Consider the following 22,730-nt stretch of genomic DNA (forward strand, 5'->3'; position numbering starts at 1 on the left):
AATATAATGGAATACTACTACTCAGCAATAGATAAGAACATACTAATGATACTGGCAACAACATAAATGGATCTTGAAATAGTTATAAGTAGAAAAAGTATTGTGTTAAGGTTCTCAAGAGAAACAGAACCAATAGGAGAGCTCAGTAAATATGAGATTTATAAAGTGTGCCAGTTTGAAAGCATTTAGGCACCTATAAAAGCCAGGCTTTAATCTTAATCCAATCTCTTGGAAGCAACTGTTTCTTTTAAACCTATTCAATATTGTATGTTGGAAACCTGATTAGATTATCTCATGAAAAGTGACTCGCCCAATTACAGGTAATCCAATTGATTGGATTATCTCATTGTGGGAGACACAGGCCTTAGTTGATCATCAATGCAATCAGACACAGATGCAAACAACTGATTGATGATTTGATGCACCAGCCTTCTGGTTTATCAACCAGCAGTGAAACATCCTTACACCAACAGTCAGGCCAGTGTTTTCCTGACTAGACAGCTGGGCATAATCTCTTGGCCAAGTGGCACCAGAACCTAACCATCACAAGTATATTCTATATTATTCCATTTGTTAGGTCGGGGGAATGGGGAAGGGCACTGCAACTGGAGCTGCGGAGGCTGTGTCGCCCCTCCCAACATGGCTCCTGGAACCGCCCCTTCCGGGCACCTGACTTCCGGAGAACTTCTCCTTCTGACCATCTGGCTTTCAAAGAACCACCCCTTCTGGACGTCACCTGACCCCCTTGCTGAAAAGCCGCCCACGCCATCACCCAGGTACTGACTCACCTCCCTCCATCTCGGGTTCAGTGAGCTCAGCCCGGGAGCACAGAAATAAACCCACCCCACCCCCCACTTTAAATTTCCTTGTCTATGTTCCTTCTTTCTCACCGTTTCGCCTCCTAAAACTTTCAGGAATCAAAAGTTCTAAATTCTGGAAACTACAAACTACAGTGATAGTTTGTTTCTCTGGGGGGGGGTGTGTGTGACAACTAGGATGGGGAAAAGTGATCAATAGGAAAGTACACAAGGAAACTTTTGTTCATTTTTATTGTGATGATGGTTTCACCAAAGTATACGTATGTCAAGAATGATACGATTATGCACCTTAAATGCATGCAGAATATTATATGACAATTATTCCTAAATAAAGCTTAGTAAAAGAGTGTCACACAGACACGTGAAAAAAGAGACACACAATGACATAATAAAAAATTATTAGCCCGGTGATTTCATCCGCCATTTTGTTTGGAGGAAGGTGTCCACCTTCCAGAGCGTCTTCATCGCTTCTACCTTGAACGCCCCATGACGACAGATATGTCTCTGAATCGGCTCGCAGTCGGGGTGGTGGCAGTTGGGGAGGAGGCGGGCCTCAATCAGAACCCCAGGCCCAAGAATCCCGGGCCTGGCCCGGGTGGTCCCAAGCCCGTGATCCCGCAACCGCATCAGCAGCCGCTGCCCCCACGGGACTCATCTAAGCTCCTGGTTCCTCAGGGACTCGGCCTTGCTCGGGAAGTAGGAACCCGCGCTCTGACTCCGCTCCGCCCACCATGCCCCTGACGTCTGCTGCAACCTCCAGGGCCCGGCCCCACCCGGGCAGAACAGGCGGCTGCAGTAAAGAGATCTCTGATTCCGAGGAATTGAAAGCAAGCCAACTTGTCTCTCTTGAGGAAGCCTGGAGAGAAAATTTACACACAGCGCTGTGGGTTGTTTGTTAGTAATCTACCTGCTGACAATGCAAAGGGTGAATTCAAAAGATTGCTAAATATGAAGAACCAGGAGAAGTTTTTATCAACAAAGGCAAAGGATTTGGATTTATTAAACTTGAATCTAAAGCCTTGTCGGAAATTGCCAAAGCTGAATTTGATGATACGCCCATGAAAGGTAGACGGCTTCAGGTTCCCTTTGCCACACGTGAGGCTGCCCTTTCCGTTTGAAACCTTTCACCTTGTATTTCCAATGAACTTTTGGAAGAAGCCTTTCGCCAGCTTGGTCCTATTGAAAGGGCTATTGCAATTGTGGATGATGGTGGAAGATCTACAGGGAAAGGCATTATTGAATTTACTTCTAAATCGGCAGCAAGAAAAGCATTTGAACGGTGCAGTGAAGGTGTTTTCTTACAGACAACAATTCCTCGTCCAGTTGTTGTTGAGCCACTTGAACAATTAGATGATGAAGATGGTCTTCCTGAAAAACTTGCACAGAAGAATCTAGCATATCAGAAGGAGAGAAAAACACCTCTTCGTTTTGCCCAGCATGGCACGTTTGAGTATGAATATTCTTAGCGATGGAAATCCTTGGATGAAATGGAAAAACAGCAGAGGGAACAAGTTGAAAAAAACATGAAAGATGCAAAGGACAAATTGGAAAGTGAAATGGTGAATGCCTAGTATGAGCATCAGGCAAGTCTTTTACATCAAGATCTGAATGATAAGATGCCAGGAAGAATTAAGACACGAGAAAGAACTTCACAATCAAGAAGTGGAGAAATGTTCCTCAAGTTATGGTAGTGTACATTGTGCCCCTTGAATTCCCGAAGAGTACCTGTTTTTTTTGGGGGGGGGGGGGCGAGAGTGCATGGTCCGGGAATTGAACCCGGGTCTCCTGCATGGAAGGTGAGCATTCTACCACTGAACCACCCATACACCTCCAATTTTTTTTTCTACTCTGCTTCAAATAAATACAAAAATAGTTATACTAAAGAAAAAAAAAGTAAAGGTCCAGAAACAGATCCAAATTTGTAGGAGAATTTACTGTATAAAAAGGTAATATTTCACATCTCTGGCAAAAGAGACAGACTGTCCAGTAAATAAGGATGAAAACAATGGGTGGGCATCAGGAATAAAAGTAAGTTGTATCTGAATTTTTCACCATATTAGGACAAATTTTGAAAAGATCCAAGAGTTTGAAAATAAATTGAAACCATAAAAGTGCTATTACAAAACACAAAAAAATTCTAAAAAGTACTAAAATGGAGAAAGACTCTAATCATTAAGAAAAAAAAGTTGTTAAATCAACTATATAAACTTTTTGAAAAATTGTAGGGTGAAGTTCCAGTATCTATAATGGTGGATTAAGTGGCTCAGATCAACCCTCCTGCTGAGAACAACTAGTACCAATTTTTTTTTAACTATTTCAAATTCATGTGCCTTTATTTTAAATGCATCCCTATGATCAAATTAACTTACACGTAATTACAAACCAGGGATACATTTCTAAAGTTGGCGGCAGAGCATGATTGTCTGTTTTTTTAAAAAATTTTCCTTTTGATAAAGAAAGCAATATGCTACAAATCTATATGATTTGTAGAAAATCCAGAATAGGGTAAAGAAGAAAACCATTGGTAACCCAAAGAAAACCTTGATTAACTTTTTGGGACATTTTCTGCAAAAGACAGAGTACTCAGTGAACTGGAACCTGAAAACTTTCCATCATCTTTTGCTGAGATCTTGATGCCATTTGAGGGACTTTTAACTGTTTGCGCTTCCTTTGTTCAGGAAACTTGGCAGAATGGGTCATATGCAAGAGGAGGGCAAATATTCACCCATTATTCATGGAGAGAAATAGAAATTCTAGAACTGGAAAATACAATAGATAAAATTAAGAACCCAATGGATGGATTTAGACAGAGATAAAGAGAATTAATTAGACAAAAAGATAACTCAAGAAATTTCCAAAATAAAATTCACACCTCAGAGAAACCAGCATTAACTGGCCAAAGCACTTCTCTCAGACAACTGGATGGCAGACCTGTGCAGTCTTTCCTTCCAACTCAGATAATTAGCACTAACCAATCATTGTCCCCGTCTCGAAGGTCTCGTCCTTTCTCAAAAGTCTGGATTTTGGCTTTTTAGTGCCCCCCCGGCTTTTTGTTTTACTAGTTACAACTTATTCCTGGAGTGGTAGCTCCTTTTTGAAATCGCAAACTTTGTAATACTTCAGTGTCCTCTTTTTTGCCTTTTCAGGTCTCCAACACCTAATTAGCCATTATTTATAATATATTCTTCCTGTTAAAATCACTAATATGCTTTCTATGCCATGACTGGACCATGATTATATACCTTAAGAAGAATAATTAGGAAAAAAAAAAAACCACTATCAGGAATGAAAAATATGACATGATACAGAAGCTATAAACCTTAAAAAAGATAATAAAAGGATATTTTTAAAATTTCCAGTATAATGGAAAATTTGTATGAAATTTGATACATTTCTACAAAAATTAATTATTTTTTAAAAAAATTTTTATTAATTAAAAAAATTACACGAAACACAAACATTTCCAACACATACACTCAGCAATTCTCAATATCATCACATAGTTGCATATTCATCATCATGATCACTTCCCAGAACAAAAATTAATTTTGAGAAAAAACAAAACTCTCCCAAATAAAAATAGAAGAAAGTCATTTAACCATTAAGCAATGCGAATCCACAATTTAAAATCTACCTGAAAAGAAAACACTAGGCTCAGATTACTTTATGTGTGAGAAGGTGTATGTATCTCATTAATAAATGAAGGTGAAAATAATAGTACTTACATCATAGTGGAATTGTGAGGATTAAATGAGATGGTGCGTGTAAAACAGGATGGTATCTAGTGCAGGGTACATGCTCCATAAAGCTGAACTATCATTACTACTAACTAATAGTACTGCTAACTAGTAATGATAATTATAGAAGAGGTTTAGAGAAGTTGAGAAACTTGCCCAAAGTCATGTCACATAGCTAATATGTAGAAGAGTCAGATTTCCAGTGCAAATCTAATTATGTCACCACCCTTACCGTAGCTAAAACTTTTGAACGGCTTCCTTTTGGTTGTAATATACATAACAAAATTCTTAACAAGACCTGCATGATCTGAACACTGCTTCCCTCTATATTTCATGCCATATTTCCCCTCTCTGGGCCTTTTCCTACTTCTTGCAAACCACCTTGCATATTCTCTCCTCTCACAAGACTTTTGCACATGTTGTGCCTTCTACCTGCAGCACAGCTCTTCATTCTTTTCATTTTTTCTTGAGACCTCAGTTCAGCAGTCCTTTAGGGATGTTTTTGTTGACATCTTTGACTAGCCTCATAAATAACTCAGCCATATGCTCTCATAAAACCACATACTTTCTTTTGTAGCACTTAACATGGCTATAATATAAGTTTATTTGAGTACTTTCTTATTAATATCCACTATACATAAGAGATGCTATCCTTTATTCACCATTGTGGGCCTAGTATACGATCTAGTATGGAAAGGTGGAAAGAAGGGAAAACAAAGAGAAAAGAAAATGAAAACAAAAAGAACTAAAATGGGTACAGAAGAGAAAGGGAATAAAAAGGAAATAGTAAGAGAGAGTACAACCAATAAGATTCATGTGTAGGACATGGGGTTACATTTTTAAAAGAGATGCACAGAAAATAAAAATAAGTAAAATAAACTAGAAATATTTATAAACAAGTACATAAAGAACTTAGAAGAAGTAGAAATAAAATCTCAACTCAGCAAAACAAAGATAATGAAGTTAATGAGGAAGGTGTTCAAGGGGGTTGAACCCAAACCTTCCCTAATGGTTAAATGCCTTAGCTCAAGGGAGAAGAGGAGAGCAAGGAGGGTGTCAGAATTAGGTCACAGGCCAGAAAAGTTTTAGCTCACAAAGATAAATACTGTTTGCCTTCTTCTAAGAAATAGGTTGATTAGAGGTTGATTTGCCAAGGATAGCAATTGCTTGTTTGGCAAGGTGGAAACATGGGGAGACAATTTTATTTCTTCTGCATAATTTTCTGAAAGGAAAAGACTTAATGTCCTCTGATGATTGGACTATCAGACTTTGTTTTGCAATGTGGGGTGTGAAAAGTGAAGGCTAAAAATTTAGGAAAAATAAAGAGGTTTTTAGAGGCAGTATTGGAGTAAAAAGAGAACAGTTAAGGTGGTGGGGTGGGGGTGGAGGATAATATCAAGGAGATATGATAGTTAAAAAAAGACTTCAGATTAAGGTAATACCCATGCCTGCTTTTGGTAATGTATCATCAAATCAGCTTCATATGAAACGTAAGAAGAAAAGGAGTTTATAACCATAGAATTGGCATAAAATATTGTAGAATGAACTCAATTTTGGAACCTATCAATCTTTGTTTAAGCGTATCTCTTATCACATCCTCTTAGGGTCAGCTTTCATTCTTTTCAGACTGGAGCACAAAAAAATTGATGTTTGTTTCCTGAAATAAAGTAATTTTACTATATTAATTTTCATATTGAAAAAACATATTTTGAAGTAGAATGGAATATTTGTCTGAAGAATTTTCAAAATAGAGACATTTCGTATTTTATAAGCAGTTGTTGTGGATTATGTCTTCCTATTTCCTTTGTCATTAGGTATACTTTGGTTAAAAAAAGTATTTGAGAACCTGTATGAAACTTTTCATCACTCCACAGTTGACAGGAGGAGTGTGAGTTCACCTAGCAATAAGCCTGACACATTGTCTAAGCTCAAAATTATTATTTATCTTTTCCTTATTCCTCCCTGTCATGGTTAGGGACACGTGTCAACTTGGCCAAGTTGTGGTACCTGTTTATCTGATTGGGCAAGCGCTGGCCTGTCTGTTGCAATGAGGACATTTCATGGGATTAGGTCATGATCACGTCAGCTGCATCCACAGCTGATTCCATTTGTAATCAGCCAAAGGGGAGTGTCTTCTGCAATTAGTGATGCTAAATCCAATCATGGGAAGCCTTTTAAGGAGGACTCAGAGGAGACAGGTTCCATTCCTGCTTTGGCTGGTGAGGCTCTCCTGTGGAGTTCATCCAGGCCATCCATCGGAGACGTCGGCTTCGCAGCCTGCCCTGTGGATTTTGGACTCTGCATTCCTGTGGTCACGTGACACACTTTTATAAATTTTATATTTGCGAGTGTTCCTTGTTGATTCTGTTTCTCTAGAGAACCCTAACTAATACACTCCGCTCTTCAATTTGTGGCAGAAATAGCTGATGCTTCAGTTTTCGTTTTTAAAAATTCCTTTTCCAGTATTGAGCAACTGAATACCTGTCAAACCAAAGTTTTTGCTCACAGGAATATAAATAAAAGTTAATATAGTAACCCAACATCTTCAACACAGAGATATACATCGAAAATATTTCTACTTTAAAAATACATAGCCAGGAATATTCTCCTAAAAATATTCAATATATGCAGGCGCATGTGGTCCAATTTTTCCTTAAATTTCTTTTGCTTTTCCAACGTTTAATATCTGATTTACATAACAGACTCTGAAATTCAGAGCAAATTCCTGGGGACCCAAAGGAAACTAATAGTCATAGATATACATTCGTTTAGGTCATAAAACATCATTATATTATTAGTTTTTAAATTTAGATTGAAGCACATTTGAATATGCCAGACCTGAAATTGATAAACCGAATGTTTATGGAATAACATTTTTTTCCACTAGAGGGTGCAATTTGTCAGTATATCAGATTTACACAGTTCTTTTAATTAATATACTTCTAAATAATATGAGAGCTAATTATTTTAAAGACACTAATATGTATTGCTGGGAAGATTTCATGAAACTTTTTAAATAGGTGAAATTTCGCTAATAGGAACCTAGGCTTTATTCCACAATATACTTATGATTCATTTAGGAGCAAACAATTTATAAATTGAGCATAATTTTGTTCTCTTTTTTGTTCCCATGTGTATGATTTTCTTGGCCAGTAACACTGAAAAAATGTACACTAATAATTCATAATGAAGAGAATACAATCTTGCCCATAGCATTGATGTTTTTGCAGTTGTTTTCTTTAGCAATCTGTATATTCACTTAAAATCATTTATATATTATTGATCAATTTCCCTTTATTAGATTTTATATCCAGTAAAAATGTGTGGTCTAAAATTAAATAAAAATTTAATATGCATAAAACTAATATATATATATATTTAATTGGATTTTTTGCTTATATTATGTATTTCTAATATAGTATAAAATCTAGTAGATAGCATGTGCATTCACTATAATGCCAATAATAATATAAATTATAATAGCTAATTTTTTTTAGCATTTCCTAGAAATCAGGCACTGTTGTATATTTACTAACTTTACATTTTTAACTTACGTAATTCTCACATCAACCTCAACAGATACCACTGTCCCAATTTCACAGATGAGGAGGCTAAGGTGCCAAATGACTTGCTCAAGATCATGCAGTTAGTACCAGGACTCAACCCAAGCTGTTTGGCTCCAGACCCAGATTTAATCTGTGTTTTATAACAAAATTGCACTTATTGATGTCAACCACTGTGGTTCAAATAGTAATGTTTTGATTTTTATTTTAGACACTTGAAAATAAGCACTTTCCATGGTGAATTAATGTCTCAAAGATGTCCTTGAAATATTTTTGCGTTTTTGCTTGCCTAAAGTGTTAGAACACCTGTAAATTATGACTTAGATAAATGTTCTTGTGGCAGAGACTCTTAATTGCTTACCCCTGCATTCTTTCTCTCTTTCCCTCTCAATAGCATAACACCAACACATGCATTGCCACTCAGCATAAAAAACTACATTTTCCCATCTCCCTCTCAGCTATGTATAACTACATAATTAGTATGCAATGAAATGTTAAACTTGAGTGTTGTGTGGGACTTCCAAGGAGTCTCCTTAAAAGATAAGGTGTGTAATCCTGCAGCCCTTACTCCTCCTTGTTCTTTCTTCCTGTATGCAAAGTGAGAAAGGTTATTGGCTGGGATTTAAGCAGCCACTTTGGACTATGGGGTAAAATGACAGAATGAAAGAACTACAGGAGAAGAGGAACAAAGATTACTCATGACACCAAATCAATATTAGACTCCATCTCCAGACTTCTTTTGAATGGACAAGAATTGAATGTCTATCTTCATTAGGCCTTAATTTTGGATTTAATTTTGCATAAAACATATATGCATCTATACTTATTCCTATTAACATAGTTATTGGTTTTGATAGGATTTAATGGCCCATTTTGTCCATCTTGTAAACCTCAGTCAACAGATTTTCTCAAATAGATATGGCTTTACCATAAAGTCATCAAACACTCTTATAGATTACTCTGATATGTAAATACGTTATTAAATCTGTGTTTAGTTTCTTTTGCCAGTTCAAGCAAATACCAAGCAATGGGCTGGCTTAAACATGGGGAATTTAATGGCTCATGGTTTTGAGGCCAGGAAAAATCCAAATCATGAAATCAGCAAGGCCATGCTTTCTCCCCAAAGACTGGCTTTATGGGGCTGGCTGCTGGTGATCCGTAGGCCTTAGTTTGTCACATGTCAAAGCATATGGCAACTTCTTCTGTCCTATTTTCTTCTGGGTTCCATTGAATTTCGGCTTTTGGCCACTCCACCTCTGGCTTTCACTTTCTATGTTTGAATTTCATGTCACTTATAAAGGACTTCAGTAATCAGATTAAAAACCTGTCCTGATTGTGTTAAGCCTCATCTTAACTGAAGTTACCTCTCCAAAAATTGCTACTTACAATGGTTCATGCCCACAGGAATGTATTTAAGTTTAAGAATATGTTTTTTCTGGGATAAATACAACTCCAAATCACCATAGTTAATAATGTATGTTTACCTATTTGATGTTTACACCATAATTTCTTTGAAGATCATTTCAACCCATTTTTCAAACTAATTGTAAAATGTGTTCTATTCAGGGTAATAATTTGTGATTGTTCTTAAGTTGTCAATTACTTAAAATAATTTGATTTATGATGAATTATATTTCCTCTTCTGCAACCAGGAAGGTACTCTAGCATACTATTGCTGAGGTCAAATTAATTGACAAGTATTTTATGAAATTAGTAACATGATTTGGCAGTGAAGGATAAATATGACGTGGTCATTTTCTATGAGAGAACTCACAAACTTCCCTCCTGTTTCCTGGCATTGCATCTTTGGTCAGACACAGCCCCAGTTTCTACTGATCTTTCTTTAAACTTAATGCTGGACTCTCATTTTTAGGGTAAAGAATAATGAGAGCCACTTTCCTGGTCACTTAGACATAGTTTAAGAGAAAGGACATAAAGCTTTACTTTAGATTAAAAGATGGCCAAAGGTCAATGGGAGGTATGGAAATCATATAGGTTCTAAGATTTTGCCACGTATAATCATAACAATAGCAACATGGTATTGTCATTACTAATACTAGCTTACATTTTTATAGCATTTATGTTTCCAGAACTGTTCCAAGTGCTTTAAAATGTATTGAGTCCTTTAATCCTCACAACAATCTAAAAGTGGTACTAATATTTTGCACCCGAGGAAACTGAATTGCATAGATATGAAATAACTTGCTGAATATCAGTTAAACAATATTGAAAAATTGGGGCTAAAATCCATGCTTTTGACCATGCAATATTGCTAGAGAGTGTTATTCCATTCATAGATACTGTTTTGGTTTGCTAAAACTCCAAAAATGCAGTATACCAGAAATGGGGTGGCTTTTAACAATGGGGAATTATTGGCTTACAGATTTGCAGTTTTTAGGCCATGAAATGTCCAAATTAAGGCATCGAAGAGGAAGATGCCTTCTCTGAAGATAGGCCGCTGGTATCTGGATTCCTCTGTCAAATAGCAAGGCACGTGGCTGGTATCTGCTGGTCCTTAGCTCCCGGGTCTCATTGCTTTCAACTCCTGTTTTCAGTAGCTTCCTCTCTGAGTTTCTGTGAGTTCTCTCTTAGCATTTTTGAGGCTTTTCTCTCTCTCTAAGCTCTCTCAGCTTTTTTCCATCCTTTATCCTCTCATAAAGGACTCCAGTCAAAAGGATTAAAACCCACTTTGTATGGGGTAGGTCATATTTCAATTGAAATACCTAACCAAAGGTCCCACCTACAACAGGTCCACACCACAGGAATGGATTAGAAGAACATGGTCTTTACTGGGATACATAATAGCTTCAAACCAACACAGATAATTGTTAGAATTATTGTATTAAATTAGGTGAATAGATAATACAGTTGGAGAAATCTAGAAAGTATATAAATATAATTTGTTGATCTATGTTTTTCAGACCTTTCTTGGAACTGAAACTTAAATTCATGCAAATTACTGTTAAAATAAGCATTTCATTAATAATTTAAGATTTTTAACTTTATTTTTTACCGAATTAGGTCACTTTCAAGGGAAATATTCATTGTAGTTATGCAGATTCTTCATGTTTTTTCTGTTTTTCTATAACTTCTCCATAGAGGTATTAGGATAGATGTTAAAATTCAATTTTAAATTCAGTCTCAGGAAAGAATTAAATGTGGCAAATTAACTCTGCCTAAAAAGGTACTGGTTATATCTAGTTTTCTTTACTTAGGATTGGCCCCATGGATAAATAAATTCATCCACATCATGCTTACCAAGAGTACACAAAAAGAAATGATAGGTAGAAACAGAACTCAAGGGCTGGAGAGATCCGTCATTATCAATTACATAATCTCTCCATTTTGCAGAGGAAAATGAGGCCCAGATTGATTAAATAACTTAATCAAAATGATTTAATTAAGCAAAGGGTGGAGGTGTAATGTAAAGAACATGTAATCTTTTGTTGGGAGATGTAGGTCAAGTCTTGGCTCTGCAATTCGTTAGCTGAGAAAACATGGACATGTTTTAAAATCATTCATTTATAATTTCATAAAACTATTATTAAGGTTGTTTTGGTCTCATAAAAATGGAAAAGGATTTTGACATTAATATTATTCTTAAATATTATAAAATAAAATCATGGTTTTTATTTCAGAATTTTCAAGCTACCCATCCAATGTCGTTATTTAAATTCCTTAATAGCTTTATAAAATGAAAAGAGACAATACCACTCACACACTAGCAGATAAATAACTAAATTATAAAACCATCTGAGAAAATGCTTCAAAATTCCTTCATCTATTTTTCTCCTAAATACATTTATTAGATACAAAATGATATAATATTGAACACTTTGGAGAACTGTTACCTATGAAATTAATATGTGATCTGGGCTTGACAACAGTACCCAAGTATTTTTTAGGTCCAAAGCAAATTTACCGAATTGTATGTATTAGCCATGACTGTCTATTCAATCTATTCATGAGCGTTGTGTAGACGGTTTTAGTCTGTGGGTATTGGAAATCCTTCAACACAAAGCTTAAGAGCTCTGAATATTTTATCAATTAAATTCTCCAGGGGCCATGTTTTAGCCAGCTTTACCTCCCAAGGAAGAAGCGTTCAAGGTCTGTTGTCGTTTCTGACATCCTCTCTCACTTCACCTGTTACCACACAGGTCCAGCCCATTCATGATCTTACCTCTAAGAAGGAAGAAAAACAGAGCTTTCATTCAGTTCTTCCGCTTCTCTCTCACCTCAGATCAGTTCACTTCTGAATGCCTAAGCAGTGAGGAGAAGTAAGACCCGGGAAAGCCAAGAAAGCAAACAAGTATCAAGGGTATTTAGATAAATACAAGATTGGGAATGAAAAAAATATAAAGGTGAAATAAAGACAGGAAAGATGAATTTTCTCCTAATTTTCAGCTTTTTTCCTTCCTTTCTTAAACTTTAAGAACCTGACTCTTATGATAAATGAGTTCATGTCACCGAAAATATAGGACTTGTGTAAATTAGAAAAATAAAAAAGAAATGAGCTCCACTAAAATACTGTCTAAAACTAGATGAATTTGATGCAAAAAATAATTTTTAGTAGAAATAAAAAGAGAAGGATGACGGGCAGAGCATTTCACATAAAAAGAAGAATATTATGCAACTACTGAGGAGTTTTAAAGACATTTACAATGTCCTCAAGCACTGTCTTATGGGACCCTTTCCTTTATACCTCTTTAAAGAACTTTATGTAATTTACACATACAAATATGAATGAATGAACTAAAACATTATATACAGCATGAGGTTTGCTTCATATATATTCCACTTGAGGTCTTACCTGAATCAAAGCCTTAAAAAATAAATTACACTCCCGGCCCACACACTTCCCATAAACAGCAAACAAACAAACAAAATTTCAGCAAATGGTTATGCAATAATGGGATACTCACATGGAAAAAGAATGAAATGTGACCCCCACCATACAGCACACCAAAAAAAAATTACAGTTTGGGTAAATGCCCTTGAGGATTTTATGTCAAGGGAGATGACACTTTTATCTAATTCAAGTACAGTATTAAACCCTTCTGTTGGGAATTGAATCGTGTTATCCATAAAAAGAATATTCCGGTCTCAACCCCTAGTCCTGTGGGTGTGAACCCATTTGTAAATGGAACCTTTACATATGTTATTAAGGTGTGCCCAAACTAAGTGATGGTGAGTCTTAGTCCAATATGCTGAAGTCCTTATAAGCAAAGGTAATTGGATACAGAAGGAGAAGCAACAGGGGGCAGCCAGAAGCTAGAAATCAATGGAACCCAGAGGATAAAGGAGAAACTGCTGCCATATGCACTGCCATCTGAGAAAACATCCAAGAAACTCCAAAGATTGCCAGCCAGCCAAAAGACACTGACTTTGGGAGAAAGCAAGCCTTCTGAAACCATTAACCAGTAAATTCTGTTGTTGAGTCAACCCATCATATGGTTTTTATTTTAGCAGTTTAGAAACTAAAAGATCCCCCATTTCTGAAACTTTTCATAAATCATATTTCCAATTTGAAAAGAATATCAACGAATTGTCTGCTAACAAGTTCCTCCAGTTCACTATTCCACTTGTCTATTGCAAGAAGAATGGGCGTGGGACTAGATTTTGAGGGTGTTGGAATAAAGAGGATGGAACACAAAGTTGAATAAAGTATATTTTATTAACATAGGAACCCTTTCCCAGGACATAGGATTTAACTCCCTGGTAAGGACCTTGGAAAAGGATGCAGACATGCTGATAGGATGGCATTTGAAGGCATGAAGAAAGTGATGGTCCACATTCAAAGCAAAGCAGAAATGCCATAATTAACATGTTAGATGGTGAAAGAAGGGTTAAAAGATTAGGCTAAGTGTCAATGCTAGAGTGCCTATACAATGTAAGACTGAAAAGCCCATCAGATGCATAGAGCCTGGAGGATTCATTGTTTACAGTAATGAATATTGTTGGTGAGGGGGCACTGGCATCAGAAACAATTTTTGTAGTGGCTCTTTAGAGGTCAGTGCTAGTGGTGGGAAATGTCTGACAGAAGCAGAATACTGGTCCCCAAAGATGTTTATCTTAGATTTCCAGAGCTGCTATGACCAATACCACCCAATGGGTTGGCCTAAACAACAGCAATTTATTGGCTTATGGTTTGGAGCCTAGAAGTTCAACATCAGGGTGGTAGCAAGCCTGTGCTTTCTCCTAGAGTCAGCAGTGTTGTGGTGATGGCACTCCTCCATCACACAGCAATTTCTCTCTCCTCTGTAGCTTCTATTGTTTCATGGGATTCAAACCTCCCCCAACCTTTGAACCCCTGGCAACCACTATTTTTATTTTTACCATTGCTATACTTTTGCCTTTTCCAGAATATCATGTAATTAAAATTATACAGACTGGTTTCTTTCACTTAGCAATATAAAATTAAGTTTTATCCATGTCTTTTCATGGTAGGATAACTCATTTCTTTTTATAGGTAATAATATTTCACTGTAAGGATGTAACATAGATTTCATTTTTAATCCCATTAACCTATTGAGGCACATATTCCAGTTTTTGGTGATTATGAATAAAGGAGCTACAGACTTTTACATGCAGGCTTTCATTGTGGGCATAACTTTTCAAATTAGTTAAATAAAGACATAGGAATGCAATTGTTGGATCACACGGTAAGACCATGTTGAGCGCTAGTTTGTTTTAAGAAACTGCCAAATTCTATTCTAAAGTGGCTGTACTAATTTTCATTCTCACTAGAAATGAATGAAAGTTCTTGTTGCTCTGCATCCTCATCAGCATTTAGTGTCATCAGATTTCTGAATTTTTGCCATTCTAATAAGTATATAGTGGTATCACTGCTTTTTAAATTTGCAATTGCCTGATTATAAATGATGCTGCACATCTTTTCATATGCGTATTTGGCATCTGTGCATTTTTTGGTGGGGTATTGTGGTAATTTGAAGCTATACATACACCAGAAAACATGTTCTTACATCTAACCCATTATTGTAGGTGTGAACCCATCATAAGCAGGAACTTTTGATGAGGTTACTTTAGTTAAGAAGATGCAGTCCATCTCAATCAGAATGGATCTTAATCCTATAACTTAAATCCTTTATAAACGGAGGAAAATTCAGACAAAGAGAAAGTCAGAGAGGAAGCAGCCAGAAGCTGAAATCATTGGAATCCTGAAGGGAAGGGAGAGACTGGGAAATGCCCCCATATGCCTTGTTGTATGACAAACTTAGGACAAGGGATCACTGGCAGGCCAGTCAGCCCCAGAATACCACAGACTTCGGAGAGAAAGCATCTCCTTGATGACACCTTGACTTGGATTTTCTTTAAGCCCTCAAACTGTAAGCTAATCAAGTCCCATTGTTTAAGCCAATCCATTGGGCAGTATTTGCTTGAGAAGCCTGGAAAATGAAAACAGATATCTTCAGATCTTTTGCAAATATATATATGTATTGCCTAATTGGCAATTTTTATTTTTATTTTGCCTAATTGAGTTGTATTTATTTTGTTGGGTTTTAAAGTTCTTTTTATACTTTGAATACAAGTCCTTTATCAGATGTGTGTTTTGCAATTCTTTTCTCCCCATTTGTTGCTTGCTTTTTGGTTTTCTTAATAGTGTCTTTATAGAATAGATGTTTTTAATTCTAAGAAGACCAACTAAGCAATTTTTCTTTCATGAATCATGATACTCAAGTTCATGTAGATTTTATTCTAGAAGTATTATAATTTTGCATTTTGATTTATGATCCATTTTGAGATAATGTTTGTGTAAGACATGAGGTCTATGTCTAGGTTCTTTTTTATTTTGCATATGAACATCCAATTTTTCCACCGTTTGTTGAAAAGCTATCTATTCTTTCTCCATTGAATTGTCTTTACTCCTATTTCAAAGACTAAGCTGACTATATATTTTTTAGGTCTGCTTCTGAGCTATCCATCCATGTGTGAAATCTTTTGCCGGTACTGCACTTTCTTGATTATTGTAGCTTTATACTAAGCCTTGAAATTGAGTAGTGTGACTCCTCCAACTTTGTTCTTCTTCAGAATTGTGTTGGCTATTATAAGTACATGTTTTTTCCATACAACTTTAGTATGAGTCTATAGAAACTTGCAAAATACTTTGCTGGGATTTAGTTCGAGGTTACATGGAATCTATGGATAAAAAAGGGAAGAACTGACATATTAACAATAATAAGTCTTTCAATCCATGACTACAGACTGTCTCTCCATCTATTTAGAATTTCTTTGATTTTTTTTATCAAAGTTTTGAAATTTTCAACACATATCCTGGAAATTTGTTAGACTTATACCTACAGATTTCATTTTGGGGGGTGATGTTACAAAAGTTGTTTTTAATTTCAAGTTCCAGTTGTTTATTGTAGGTATATAGAAAAACAATTGACTTTTGTATATTAACCTCATACCCTGTGAGCTTGCTATACTCACTTATTAGTCTCAGTAGTGTTTTGTTGTGTTTTTTGATTCTTTAGAATTTTCTAGATAGGCAATTATATTATCTATGAACAATGACAGTTTTATTTCTTCCTTCAAACCTATATGCATTTTATTTCTATTTCGTCATTATTGAACTAGACAGGTTTTCAAGCATGATGTTGAATAGGAGTGGAAGAGAAGTCATCCTTGTCTTGTACTTTATCTTAGGGGGAAGGCATCCAGTTTCTCACCATTGAGTATGTTCGCTATAGGTTTTATTTTGCAACTTTTTTTTGTCAAGTTGAGGAAGTTTCCTCATATTCCTAGTTTACTGAGTGTTTTTATCATTAGGAGATATTGGATTTTGTCAATATTTTTCTGCAGCTACTGATATGTACATATAATTTTCCTTCTTTAGTCTGTTACATCATAGATTACATTGATTGTCAAATGTTGAGCTAGACATGCACACCTGGAATAAAGCCCACTTAGCTATAATGTATGATTCTTTTTATATACAGTTTTTGGTTTCAATTTGCTAATATTTATTTTGAGAATTTTTGCATCTGTGTTAATGAGAAATAAGAAAAATATTTTCCTTTCTTATAATGTCTTTACCCATTTTTGGTATTGGGGCAATGCTGGATTCATAGAATAAGTTAGGAAATGTTCCCTCTGCTTCTATTTTCCAGAAGAGATTTTAAAGGTTAGTACCATTTTTTCCTTAACTTTTTGGAGCTAAGGAAACTGTCTGGAACTTGTGTTTTTATTTGGGAAAGGCTAATTTTTATTCAATTTCTATAATAGATATAGGCCTATTCAGATTACACACTGTGCCATGTGTAAATGTTGTAGCTTGGGTTTCTAAAGGGATTCATCCATTTCATCTAAATTATCAAATGTGTGGTGTGGGCTTACAGCATTCTTAGTATTTTTTATTATCTTTCATTTTCCACAGTGTCAGTAATGAAAACTTTCATTTCTGTATTGGTAATTTCTGTCTCTCTGTTTCTCTCTCTCTGATCTGGTTAGATGTTTATCAATTTTAATGATCTTTTCAAAGAATCAGCACTTGGTTTCATTGATTTTTCTCTGTTTTCCTATTTTGAAATTCATTTATTTTTGCTTCCATTACAATACCCCCGTGGTGAGATGAGTTTTTTACCTCCCAGTGAGGATGAGAGTCTTAGTTCTGTACTTGGCCTTCTTCCCAGCAAGAGGTGGGGTGCACCTCACTACAGACAGGTAAGAGTGGAAGGCTGGATTTGCCATCCAACCTTTGCTGAAATGGGTAGAAGATGAGGCTGAAGTTTATTCTGTAGTGTTTGACTGGAGTATAGTAGTTATTTTCTGAGAGTTTTCTATCTTTCTATCTTGCTGGGTTGCCCCTTTTCTGGTCTTTAACTAGAGAGTGCAGGCTTTTGGTGGTGGTGGTTGTTTTTTTGTTTTTTTTTTTCTTTTGTCTATACCTGTTGGCATTTCTGGGTTGTTGGCTTCCTCATTTCCAAGTTGGGATATATGAGTCCAAAAGAAAACCCCAGGAGCTCACTACCATGTCATTGGTTGAATCCCCAGTTCCCAGGTTAGTCTGCTTTCTTTTTCCCACTTTTTAGAATCTTATACTTATTTATTTTATATATAATGTCTAGGGTTTCAAATTGTAATTAATAGGGGAATTGGGAAAAGTATACTGTGGTAATTTGAAGCCATATGTGCTCCAGAAAAGCATGTTCATAAATCTAATCCATTCTTGTGGGTGTGAATCCATTGTAAGTAGGAGCGTTTGATGGATGCTTCACTTAAGATGTGACCCACCTCAATCATAACTGCATCTATTACTGAAGTCTTTTATAGGAGAATGAAATTCAGGCATAAGAGAGATAATGTCACTGAAGCAAGAACCTGAAATTAATGAAACACAGCCTCTACGTGCCTTGCCATGTACAGAGGGGCCAAGGATTGCAGGTAGCTCATTGTCAGGAAGAAAGCATTATTTTGATGATTGACATGATGATGCCTTTATTTGGATATTTTTCCAGCCTCAAAACTGTGAGTGAATAAATTTACATTGTTTATGCTGAATCATTTCATGGTATTTACCTAAGCAGTCTAGGAAACTAAAATATATGTCTACCCATTTTCCTAGAAGAAGTCCCAAGAAAATCTTTAGAGTTTTAAATGATTGAAAAAAATCAAAAGAATTGCCTATTGTGACATGGGAAAATTACATGAAATTCAAATATCAGTGTCTATAAGTAAAGTTTAATAGAATATAGTGACACATTTATTTACATATTATCTATGGCTACTAATGTACAACAATGGCAGGTTCGAGTAGTTCCATTGGAGACTGTATGACTCACGGAGCCTAAAATATTTACTGATCTTTTAGAGAAAAAGTTTGCTAACCCCTGGCTTGCGTATTAGAATGAAGTACTGACACTGTATTAATAAGCTGAGTAGGGTATCTCTTCAATTAAATTCAAATGAAAGAAAGATGTGCAAAATTCTCATAGACTGTACTCAGTTTTAGAACCTGGTGAATGAGATTTGATTGAAATGTTGGCTGGGAAAGGTGGTGCTACCATAAAAGGCTTCCTGCACTCTTATTAGCTAATATCTATTAGAAAAAAACACAACAATCTTAGGGTGCATGGATGGTTCAGTAGTAGAATGCTCGCCTTTTCATGCGGAAGACCTAGGTTTGATTCCTGGACCATGCACTCCCCCCCCAAAAAACCTTTATCTCATCAATTTTAAGAAGTATATTTTTTCACATTTTAACATTGTGAAAATGCTATGCGTATGACAATGCATATGACAAATCAATAGCTTGTCATAGTTTAATTTGCAGCATTTTAAAAATCTTAGTGATATATAATGATGCACCTTATGATTGATTGTCTTAGACTTCATGAAATATGTAATTGCTCTGGAGCAATCATAAATAAATACTTGTGCAGTTAAAGATACAACTTTTTTTTTTTTTAACATGAGCAGGCACCAGGAAGAGAAGCCGGGTCTCTGGCATGGCAGATGAGAACTCTGCCTGCTGAGCCACTGTGGCCCACCCTACATACCTTTTTAATAAGCCAAAATTTACTCCAGTTATACTGAATAACTTTTTCTTAAGCAATGACCTCAAAGTCACTCTTTTTCTTCTTGATTGGTTCAAAAATTTTTTACTTACATTTTTCCCATTAAATTTTTTTCTAGTAAATTTCTCCTACATATACTTCTACACATTTTTTCTAACTCCAAAACACCCTGAAAATTCAAAGTAATTTTTTATGATTATTAGTGCTTTTGTGATCTCTAGTGTTTTCATGTTAGAACTGTATAACCAGCGATATTATCGTAAAGTTGACCACTTCTAATTCTGAGTCATAAACAGCAAGTCTACTACTAAGTTTGAAAGACATGATGGAAAAAATAAAACAAAAGTGATAGTACCATTTTCCATTTGTTTAACCTTTCAAGGGCACTTAGGAGTTAGAAGAAGATTATAAATATAGGCAGATTTCATGATTAGAAGGTTCATTAACAAGAAGGTACAGAATACTAATCACAGGACTTTCATTTGCACTGACAAGGTCTGACCTAGCTAGCATTCATCAGTGACAGTGGAATTGCTCCCTGGTGGGATCAACCATAGGCAAGACAGAGAAAACATGTTCTTCATGGAGGAATTCATCAAAAGAAAGCAGAACTGCATCACACACCATTGCCTTCAGGAGTTCCCCAGAGAGTAGCCAGCATCTTATCTGAATCGGTTTGTTTAGTTCGTAAAAAAAAAAATGCTCAGGGGAACTTCACATGTTCAAAAAATTAGTTTAAACTTTAGAAATCTGAAAAAGCAACCATCTTATAAACTTTAAATTATCTAATTGACCAGGAATTGATGCTCTGGTCAATGTTACATTTGTTAGTGCAGGAGTAAACAATACCCTGATACTAAATATATAGGAATTGCACACCTTGTAAATGGTAGTAAATATATTTTTAATATTGTGACACCAAAAATAAATAACTAAATTAATATCGACCTAAATTGCATATTTTAACTCCAAAAGGACATTTTCAAATTTTGATTATAAATGTGCATTTATTGGATATTTTCTCAAATACCATACTTTTTATTGACTTTTACCCTTATCATTCAAGAACATTTCTTGCAGAGCTCACTTGCAGAGTTGGGCTTAGAGAGACTGAGGGCACACCTGAGCAACAAGACAGGTTCTCCAGAAGTAAGTCTTAGGTATGCCTATAGGTAGTCTAATCTTCTCTGCTACCTAGATAAGCTTCACAGGAGTAAGCCTCTTTACTAAGGGCATGGCCTATTGATTTGGGTGTCCCTTAAGTTTGACACAGTATCAGGGGATTCCCTGATGGTAAAGTTTAATAGTTCCATGTTTTTCTCCCATCCCTCAGGGGACTTTGCTAATACTTTTTGATTATCTGCTTAATATGCTCTAGGATTGTTCTAGTTTGCTAGCTGCCAGAATGCAATATACTAGAAATGGAATGACTTTTAAAAAGGGGACTTTAGTAAGTTACTAGTTTACAGTTCTAAGGCCAAGAAAATGTCCCAATTACAACAAGTCTATAGAAAGGTCCAATCAAAGGCATCCAGGGAAAGATACTTGCTTCAAGAAGGCTGGTGAAGCTTAAGTGAGAAGGCACATGGTGAACACAGTCGCAGTTTCTCTCTCAGCTGGAAGGGCCCATGACGAGCAAAGCATCAACTGCTAGCTTTCTCTCCTGGCTTCCTGTTTCATGAAGCTCCCCAGGAGACATTTTTCTTCTTCATCTCCAAAGGTCGCTGGCTGGTGGACACTGCTTCTCGTGGCTATGTCATTCTGCCTTGCTCTCTCTGAATCGCTCTCTGAATCTCCCTCATTCTCCAAAATATTTCCTCTTTCATAGGACTCCAGAAACTAATCAAGACCCACCCAAATGGGTGGAGACACCCCTCAACCTAATCCACCTTAACAACCACTCTTGATTAAATCACATCTCTGGGGAGATGATCTAATTACGGTTTCAAAAATATAATACTGAATAAGGATTAGAAGAAATGGCTGCCTTTACAAAATGGGATTAGGATTAAAACATGGCTTTTCTAGGGTACATACATCATTTCAAACCAGCACAAGGATATATCCAGGCATTGCAATAATCTATACAGGATTAAAGGGTCTCTTTCTTATTCTGTGATCCCTCTGTTTCAGTTGTTCAAATGAACTATACAGATAGGTTGAATTCGATTATGCAGTACAGAAAATTTCAGTTCCAGATCAAATAAACCTTTCTTCCATTGGTCTCAAAGAGTATGTGTGGTTCTAAAATATAGACACTGTCTTCCTTACCCCTGTGACCTGAATCACTTTAACCCCAACCTGTTTGGCTTCGTTCTTATCTCTAAATATCAGTATATATATAAAACAACCTCTCAAAATCCAGAAATAATGATCACCACTACAATCTTAATGTGTCTGCTCTAAAAGCTTACAATTTAGGCTCCTATTTTCCTGTAAGTATTTTCTGAAGGTGACCATATTATTCTTGCTCTTTTGTTTCTGGCTTATTTTGTCTCACCAAATGCCCACATGTTCATTCACATCGTCGCATGCCTCACAACTTTGTTCCTTTTTGTAGCAGTACAACTTTCCTTCATAAGTATACACCATCATTCACCAATCTACTTCTCCTTCAGCCATCTGCATTCATCAGGCATCATGTAGAGGGCCCAAAGTCCACAGTGCATCAAAATTCTCAATTTTAGATAATTTCATTGTTCCCAAGATAAAGAAAACCAATAAACACACTCTTGGCAAATAGGTAATCTAAACCTCCTTTAACTCTTGTCCCTCCCCACATTATTTACCTCTGCTGTTGCTGTGGTAGTGCAGATGGTTTCCATTTGAACATAGCTTATAGGATGCAATAGCAGCTTTCCCTCATACCTGGGACTTAAACACTCTTTATACAAGAATTATATCTTTAAAATAATTCTTGCAAAAACTAATCCACATTTCTAGTGTTAATCAGTGGGACTCGTAGGTCTACACAGCCCCTTTCAATCTTGTTCATCTTCAGTATGTACTATTATGTACAGACCCACTAGAGGACCACTGCCACTATTTTTCCCTTGCATAGGAGTTCAACCTCAT

General features: G+C 36.0%; 1 long non-coding RNA gene and 1 pseudogene across 2 annotated transcripts in view; both read left to right on the top strand.

Moving 5' to 3' along the window:
• Nucleotides 1–668: 668 nt before the first annotated feature.
• LOC143678960 (uncharacterized) overlaps nucleotides 669–22,730 on the top strand; it is a 72,992-nt gene continuing 50,930 nt past the window's right edge. Inside the window, exon 1 of one of the 2 annotated variants that reach the window (XR_013173500.1) lies at nucleotides 669–776. This is a non-coding gene — a long non-coding RNA (uncharacterized LOC143678960). The remainder of the gene's footprint in view (nucleotides 777–22,730) is intronic. The other variant, XR_013173501.1, reaches the window with a different exon arrangement.
• Nucleotides 1,644–2,554, top strand: LOC143678959 (splicing factor, proline- and glutamine-rich pseudogene; annotated as a pseudogene).

This window comes from Tamandua tetradactyla, chromosome 4, assembly GCF_023851605.1.
Source record: "Tamandua tetradactyla isolate mTamTet1 chromosome 4, mTamTet1.pri, whole genome shotgun sequence".
Lineage (NCBI taxonomy): Eukaryota > Metazoa > Chordata > Mammalia > Pilosa > Myrmecophagidae > Tamandua > Tamandua tetradactyla.